We start from the raw sequence: 9,477 nt of genomic DNA, 5'->3' as shown, positions 1-9,477 counted from the left end.
TAGTCACAATATTGTGCCAAATGCATTGCATTTATAATCTTTCATTTATATTTACAGTGGTTTGCTGGAATAGTTAACTTAAAATCAACTATATCAGAATTCGGGGACTTTTGGAAAAACATATCAAATATACATTTTTACATATGGAGAAATTATTTTCAGTTAGTATTTCTTTAGATTAAAAGTTTTTTCAGAGGAATTCCCTGGCAGGCCAGTGGTTAGGACTAGGCGCTTTCACTGCCGTAGCCTGGGTTCTATCCCTGGTTGGGGAACTAAGATCCCACAGGCTGCGTGGTGCAGTGAAAAAAAGAAAAAGTTTTTTCAATTAACAGATTTGTTGTCACTTTTTATATCTGCAAATTCATACGTTTTTTATTAACAAAATTGCCATAATCCTGATCAGGTTTTGTTTAATATTGGTAATGTTACACATTTGTGTATAGACTATAGGATTCATTACTTCTTTGTATGAAGGTAAAGCCTTTGTGTCTCATTCAAAGGGAGCCCTTTGACTTTTACTGGTGATGCCCATTGACCAGAAACCACCAGGATCTCACCTGTCCAATGATCTTTATAGAGATACAACAGGAAGTATTAACTAAAAACAGAGTGTCCCTTGGCTTGCCAAGAGGATATAAAGACAGTGTGATTGTTCATGACAGTCCTGGGTAGTGGGTTTTTTTTTTAATTAATTAATTAATTATGGCTGCGTTGGGTTTGTTGCCGCGCACGGACTTTCTCTAGTTGCGGTGCACGGGCTTCTCATTGTGGTGGCTTCTCTTGTTGTAGAGCACGGGCTCTAGGCGTGCAGGCTTCAGTAGTTGTGGCTTGTGGGCTCTAGAGCACAGGCTCAGTAGTCGTGGCGTGCGGGCTTAGTTGCTCCACGGCATGCAAGATCTTCCCGGACCAGGGCTCGAACCCATGTCCCCTGCATTGGCAGGCGGATTTTTAACCACTGCACCACCAGGGAAGTCCCCTGGGTAGTATATTTAAACTGGTTTGTTGGGCTTTCACAGCAGAGGATGAGGCAAAATTTGGACCACTTTTCTAATTGTATTCTTGCTGCTGGAGTAGTAGCCTTGCACAGTATGCATGAAGAGGTTCAGTTATCACTGCTGAGAGCTCTCCCGAGCAGCCAATACCTACTTCATTTTGGAAGTCTCTTGTTACCCTTCTAAAGGATACATGCTACACTGGAGAGAAAAGGGCTTTAAATATCAGAAAGCCTCTTAATTATCCTATACACCCAAGATAGGTTTGGGTGTAGGAGGTGGGCAAAAGCCTGGTATTGATGTTGTAATTCCTGGTGAGTTACAGATAGTATCAGGAATATAGATTTTTATCTATATTTTATCACAACAGGAGTAAGCCAATAATTGTTTCCTTGTGGTGGGCACATTCTCAGTGGAGCTTAGTTCCTTCATAGACGTCTGGAAAATCTTGGAGAAAATAACCAGTACAGTGAGAATAACTCCAGCATTTGTTCCTCCCTTGGTGATGTTGGTTCTGCTGACAGTGCTATAATGATTATAGCAGAAGTATTTTGACCTGGAGTAAAGTTCCAGTTTTTACAATAATGAAGACTGGGGCTAATGGTATGAGGAAAGCTCAAATATCAGAAGGAGCCTTTGGGAGGAAATTTGTCTCAGGAGTTTAAAGGAACAACTATTAGATCTTCTGCAGTGGAATCTAGCAGGTTCAGAGTCAGATTTCACCGTAAAAGATTTAATATCTATTCTTTTAAACTCCTAGGAGACCAATTTTCTCCTAAAGGTCTGTCCCTTCTGCCATGTGAGGATATATGGAGACCTCTGTGACCTGGAAGAGGGCCCTCAGCTGACCATGCTGACACCATGATCTTGGGCTTCCAGCCTCCAGAACTGTAAGAAACAAATTTCGGTTGATTATGTGAGTCTGTGGTATTTCGTTACAGCAGCTTGAAGGGACAAAGGCACATTGAAGCATTTTATTAACAAATTTTACTTGCACACAGTTTAACCTAGGAAGGCTGAACTCTGGATTTGTCAATCTCTTTTTCTTTTAAGTTTGATTTTTAAAAAGGGCTTTTAGAATAGTTTTGAATTTATTAAAATTTGGAGAATGCCAAACTTAATTTTTCCTATTATCATTTTTTCCATAAAGTGAAGGAAACTCAAGAGAGTTTAGGCAAAAAAGACATCTTAACAGTTTTATTATGCCTCAGTATGGGAAAGGCAAAATCATAGTGGTCAGAGGAGACAAGATATGAACATGAGTGAAAAATATCCAAAGGCAAGAAATAGTCTCAGCCGATATCTGTATTTAGTATACTGGGAAAAATAGTAACACCATTTACCATCTGTGCCCAATGGATCCCCTTCTAAAAATGCTTCTGAGTCACTTTTTGAATAATTTACTGAACAAAAAAAAAGGATAGTAAGGGACTTTATTAGAATGTTAAATAATGAGAAAATAGCAAGCTCAAACACGTGTTTCATATTTTCATAGTTTCGTGATATTTGTACCTGTTAAGGGCATTGTCTTCTGAATTTAACTAACTATACTTGAGTTGTCATGTATGAACCGGGAACACATCCATCTTGTAAATGCTGATTCTAGATTTCAAGTACATGTCTAATAGGTTCTACCTTATTACGTTTTGGTTCTTGTATTGTCAAAATGCAATACATGAAGAATTAATTGAAAACTGACAGCCAATAATTTTGTTGAAGAGAGGATAGCTGTTTTAGGTCAATAGTTGTAAGCCATTTTCATTTTTACATTTTAGATTTATGGATTTATTAGAATGATTAAATAATTTTTTATTTCCACATCTTCTATTTCCGTAACTTTTCTATATATACCTGCTTTCAGCATTTGCCTGCTTACAAATCTTATTAAGATATAATTCACATAACATCAAATTCACTCAAAGTGTACAATTCAGTGTTTTTTAGTATAGTCACAGGATTGTGCAACCATCATGATCTAATTTTAGAACATTTTTATCCCCTCAAAAGAAACTCCATACCCATTAGTATTTAATCCCCAGCCTCCAGAACCCCCATCAGCTCTAAGCAACTATGAATATACTTTCTGTCTCCATGGATTTGTCTTTTCTGAGTATTTTATATAAATGGAATCATATAGTATAGTGGTATAGTGGTCTACTATAAGGCCACTATAGTATAGTGATCTACTATCTAAGACCACTGTAGTATAGTGGTCTTTAGTGACTCACTTCCTTTACTTAGCATAATTTTTCAGGATTCATCCATGTTATAGCATGTATCAGAGCTTCATTCCTTCTTATTGCTGATAATATTACATTGTATGATTATACCACATTTTATCCATATATCAATTGGTGGGCATTTGGGTTATTTCCAGTTTTTGGCTATTATGAGTCATGCCCATATGAATATTCATGTATCAGTTCTTATGTGGGTATATGCTTTCATCTCTCTTGGGTAATATACCTAAAAGTGGAATTACTGGGTTACATGGTAACTATGTTTAACTTTTTGAAGAATTGCTAAACTATTTTTCAAAGCTTTTACTTTCCCATGAGTGGTGTATGAGGGTTTCGATAGCTCCACATCCTTGTCAACACTAGTTTTTTTCTTTTGATTGTAGCCATTCCAGTGGGTGTAAAGTGGTAATCTCCTAGTTTTGATTTGCAGTTGTCTAATAACGATATTGAGTATCTTTGTGTGTGCTTATTGGCCATCTGTTTATGTTCTTTGGAAAAATGTCTATTCAAATCCTTTGCCCATTGTTTGGTTATTTGTCTTTTTATTGTTGAGTTCTAACAGTTCATTATATATTCTGGATACAAGTCCCTTGTCAGATATATGATTTTGCAAATATTTTTCCCATTCTGTGAATTGTCTTCATTTTCTTGATGAGAGTAATAGTCGCAGCATAAAAGTTTTTAATTTTGGTGTAGTCTAATTTATCTTTTTTCTTTTGTCACTGATGCTTTTGGTGTCATATCTAAGAAAAGATTTTTTCTGTCTATCTGTAAAGGTTTATTCCTATGTTTTCTTTTAAGAGTTGTATAGTTTTAGCTCTTACATTTAGGTATTTGATTTATTTTGAGTTAATTTTTGTGAATGGTGTGAGGTAGGGCTCCACTTCATTCTTTTGCATGTGGATATCCAGCTGTCCCAATACCATTTGTTGAAACATAGTCTACTTTTGTTAATTTTGTTGCATAAGCATAAAAGATGAAAGAGTATGTGACTGAAATTATTAGGAACTTTAATATTTTCAAAAGTGGGGAACTTTTTTCAAAAATGATTTGAGTATATCAAAATGTTCAGAGTGGTATTCTTTAATAATGAGAGAAGACAACTCTCAGCTGAGCACAGAGATAGCTTTGCTGTTTTACCAGAAGAAAAAAAAGTCTAAATTATAGTTTTACTCTTTCTGCTTATCTTCTATGTAACAACATCTAGTAATGGTTTCATGAGCCTATCTTTGTGAATACATTCATCATACTTAACCAACTTTGTCAACAGTTTTAACATATTTATTAATCATTTCCAACCTATTATTTGTGGCTCATTATGAACCCAGACAAAGTTCACCCTTCAAACCTTCTACATTTTCTGTATACTCTTAAATTTGTCTTTACAAAAAGTACTCTTGTATTCTAGCAAAACCAGACACTTTTTGTTTTAAGACAAAAAAAAATTTTTTTTAATCTAGGTAGAAAAAGTGTTTATTACTCTGCATGGACATCCTCTTACCTACACAAATTCTTTTATATTCTTTCAAAATGTATATGCATACCAACATAATATAAGGGCATCTGAATATCTTTTTGAACCTGGTAGCTAAGAGCTACTCCAGTTATTAAATAAGAGCACATGTATAGTAAAATTATATTGTCTCTTTATCCAAGATTATGTTTCAATTAAATTGATGTTCATTAATACTCTTAAAGATAACTAAGGCTCTGGAAATTACAAATTAGGCTGACACAGGAAGTCCTTATGGCAGTCTTATGGAAGCATAAGAATTCCACAAATTTAAAACCTCTCAAAAGACACTTACGGGGCTTCCCTGGTGGCACAGTGGTTGAGAGTCCGCCTGCCGATGCAGGGGACACGGGTTCGTGCCCCAGACCGGGAGGATCCCGCATGCCGCGGAGTGGCTGGGCCTGTGAGCCATGGCCGCTGAGCCTGCGCGTCCGGAACCTGTGCTCTGCAACGGGAGAGGCCACAGCAGTGAGAGGCCTGCATACCGCAGAAAAGAAAAAAAAAAAAAACCTAAAAGCATTGTTTCTTGAAAGTATATTGTGATATCATTTTGCATTATATTGTAGCCTGTAGAGTTAGATGTTCTCAGGCATTTTTTACTTCCACTGATTTTTTAGCATATATTCCAGACTGATATTCAGTCCCCTTGTCCCATTCCTTTTCTATCACCTGGACCAGAAAAACCTGAGTTCTGAATAAGTTCAACCACATGTACTTTTTTTTGGTAAAAGGCCACTGAGTATTGCATTAAAAAAATCCTGTAACCACAATCTCTAACTTCACCTTGGTTGTCAGTGCTGCTCAGCAATCTTATGTTTTTTGATAAACTCTTCCATCTCATTCACCACAACTGTTGTTTTTCCCCTCTGGGTGCCTTTAAGATTTTCCCTTTGTCTTTTATTTTCAGCAGTTTGAAAATGATTTGCCTTAAGTGGTTTTTGTTTTTTAATCTTACTTGGTGTTTTCTGAGCTGCTTGGATCTGTGATTTGACATCATTAATTTTGGAAAATTCTTGGTGGTTATTTTCTTCCAGTTTTTTTCTGTTTCATTCTTTCTGTCTTATCTTTCTTTAATTCTAATTACATGTATGCTTGACCACTGATATTGTGCCACAGCTCTTTTATTTTATTTTTTTTCTTCTTCACATTTTTCCCTCTTTGTGTTTCAGTTTGATTATTCTCAACAGACCTATATTCAAGTTCACTAAATTTTTCTTTGGTTGCGTCAAGTCTACTGATAAGTTGGTGAAAACATTCTTCATCTCTTTTACTGAGTTTTAAAATTTCTAGTATTTTCATTTGATGTTTTTCTTATAGTTTCCATCTCTCTGCTGAAATTACCTATCTGATCTTACATGTTGTCCATCTTTTCCATTAGTGCCTTTAACATATTAATCATGGTTATTTAAAATCCTCTATCATGGGCTTCCTTGGTGGCTCAATGGTTAAGAATCTGCCTGACAATGCAGGAGACATGGGTTCGAGCCCTGGTCTGGGAAGATCCCACATGCCACGGAGCAACTAAGCCCGTGCGCCACAACAACTGAGCCTGCTCTCTAGAGCCCGCGAGCCACAACCACTGAGCCTGTATGCCACAACTACTTAAGCCCACGTGCCTAGAGTCTCTGCTCCGCAGCAAGAGAAGCCACCGCAATGAGAAGCCCACGCACCGCAACGAAGAGTAGCCCCCGCTCGCTGCAACTAGAGAAAAGCCCGTGCGCAGCAACGAAGACCCAACACAGTCAAAAACAAAAAATCCTCTATCAGTTCCAACATATATATGTCATATCTGAGTCTAGTTCTGATGATTGCTTTGTCTCTTAGGAATATGTTGTTTTTTTTCTTGCCTTTTCCCATTCTTTGTCATTTTATTATTGAAAGCCAGACATCTTCTTTAGGTCTAGAGTCTGAGGTAAATAGTTTTTGTGCTAGGCCTTTATTCCAGGGTTAGTAGTTGGCCTGGGTTTGAGGCTTTGAGATTACTGTCACTGCACCACAGGCTTAAAATTTCCCTAGCTATACCTTGTGTTTTAGGTGGGGGTAGTTTGCAGAGGTTTTCTTTTTAATGTTTCTCCACCCTCACCTTTAGATTTTCCCTTTGTGTTGCACCTTAGAGAGGGTCCCTCTTGCAAGTTGCTTATTGCTTGATGCTAGTTAACTGGCAGTAGGGATTGGGGGTTGAGGGGTGGAGACGTTCTCTGTTTTAATGAAGCCTCAGTCTTAAGCAGTCATCACGTTCCTGGGTCTTGGGGATGTGGTCTTAGTGCTCCTGCCTCTGCCAACATAGTTCTGAGCCCAACACATATTTCTGCCTCTGCCCGTGGGAACAGATTTTTATTCTCTCAGCCACAGTGAGTTTTTACCAGTTCCCTAAGAGTGACAGCTTTTGTCTGCCACAGATTAAGGCTTTTTTTCCCTAGGCAGGTAGGAGGAAGAGTCCCAGCAAAGTATTTTCTACCTCCAGCAAAGACTGTTGTTTCTGTCCCTGAGTTTTGCACAATGAGGACTTTTCCAGTACTCTCAAAATCTTTTATGTGAGCATTCAGTGGGATTCATGAGGAAAAAGCCTGCACCAGGGTGGAGACTCTCCTTTTTTCAGTAGCGGAGACTTCACCCTTTTTGCCAGTCACCCTAGCTGAACTGTTCTTTTCTTTGTACACCTATGCCTTGTCTATGTAAGCCACTGTCACACCTTGGTTGGTTGCCCTACAACCTCAACACTTGGATGGATTCAAGAAAGTTGTGAACTTGCTCTTTGCGCATTGTAAGTTTGGCAGCATCTGTTTATCCAGCTTTCTTCATCCCTAAAAAGAGACCAAACGTCCCACAACAGTTTAAAAAATCCCCTTGTTCTCTTTTTATAAAATTCCTGCACACTACATCCCTCTCATCAGCTGGCAGTTGGTCACTTTCTGAGAAAGTAGACACTATCAGACAGGAATGCTTTCCACTTCCTGCAGCCCAACGTCTATACCTATCCTCTTCTCCATTCTTCCGCCTGTCACTGTGGATGAGGTATTTGTTCCACCTATCCAAGGCTCATCTCTGTTCTAAAGGCCGTACTGAGTTAATTTCTCAGGGATCTCCCTTTATCAGTATTCCCTTTCTCTTGTATAGCTTATCCCTCTCTTGGCACCTTTCCAACAACATTTAAACAGATTCAAGTCTCTCCTCTCAAACAAAAAGCCCTCTATGACACATCTGTACCCTTTCTTGGTCCACTCATCTTCGTAGACAGATTTTTCAGTGGAGTTGCTATCTCTACTTCCTTACAGCTCAGTGACTCCTCAACCTCTTGCAATCTGACTTTAGTCCGCACACTTAAATTAATCCACAAAGTCATTATTGGCCTCTTTGGACACTTCCATCCTAATTTTACTTAGCATTACATGTTTAATCATATCCTTCTTAAAATGATTGAGCTTTGTTTTGACTGTCTACTTATGGCATCCCTTGGAAACCCATGGAATTCTATCCTAGTCCCTCTATGTTTCACACTGTATACTTCTAAAGCAGTGCTTTCCAATCTAAATATAATGTGAGCCATGTATATAATTTAAAACTTTCTAGCAGCCACATTAAAAAATAAGTGAAGTTAATTTTAATAATACATTTTTAATCCAATATATGCAAAAAATTACCATTTCAACATGTAATCAATTAAAAAATTAATGAAATAGTTCACTTTTTTTGTACTAACTTCAAAATCTGGTGTGTATTTTGTATTTACAGCTCATCTCAGTTTCGATTCCAAATTTTCAAAGGCTAAAGTGAAATGTAGTATTACCAAAACAATGAAGTTGTATTTATGGGAAAACATTTTACTCTGCTTTAACTTTTAAATTTAAATTCATTAAAACCAAAATTTAAAAATTTAGTTCCTCAGTCACACTAATCCCATTTCATGTGCTCAATGTGCTAGAGGCTACCGTATTGGAAAGTACAGTTCTAGAGTGATCTAATCTATTCCAACACATTTTGATGATTCCAGATCTATTTTCTGAACTCCTGAAGAGCCTCATGTCCTATAAGAACTTCAAAATCAATATATACAAAACAGAACTCATCTCCTTCTTCTGCCTCTTCCCATATCCCTTATCTTAAGAAATGACATTAAGGAATTCCCTGGTGGTCCAGTGGTTAGGACTCCGTGATTTCACCGCGGAGGGCCTGGGTTCAATCCCTGGTCAGGGAACTAAGATCCCACAAGCCGGGTGGTGCAGCCAAAAAAAAAAAAAAAAAAAAAAAACGGAAATGGCATTAATTTCTATCAAGCTAGTTGCCCACAGCTTAAATATCACTATTGATTTCTCCTTCCTTCCCACCTTATCCATTCAATGATTATGCTAAGTACAATCACATCTCCCTCCAAATAGTTCTTAAATTCGTTCACTAGTCTACTTCTGCATCTACTAGGCAGTTTAGGCCAGTGTTTCTCAAACTCTACTGTACCAACTAATCATTTGGGGAGCTTGTAAGTGTAGATTCTGATTCAGTAGGTCTGGGGTGGGTCTGCACTACCAGCAAGGTTCCAGGTGGTACTGCCATTGCTCCTGCTTCTCCATTAACCATACTTTGAATGGGAAAGGTTTAGGCTGTCCTTGAAAGAGTCTCTTCAAGAATCTCTTTGCTACTTTTTTTTTTTTTTTGCAGTACGTGGGCCTCTCACTGTTGTGGCCTCTCCTGTTGCAGAGCACAGTCTCCGGATGCGCAGGCTCAGTAGTTGTGGCTC

Source organism: Leucopleurus acutus, assembly GCF_964270905.1.
Source record: "Leucopleurus acutus genome assembly, chromosome: 8".
In the NCBI taxonomy this organism is placed as follows: Eukaryota; Metazoa; Chordata; class Mammalia; order Artiodactyla; family Delphinidae; genus Leucopleurus; species Leucopleurus acutus.
The sequence above is the reverse complement of the archived record's forward strand: the minus strand, read 5'-3'. Positions refer to the sequence as shown.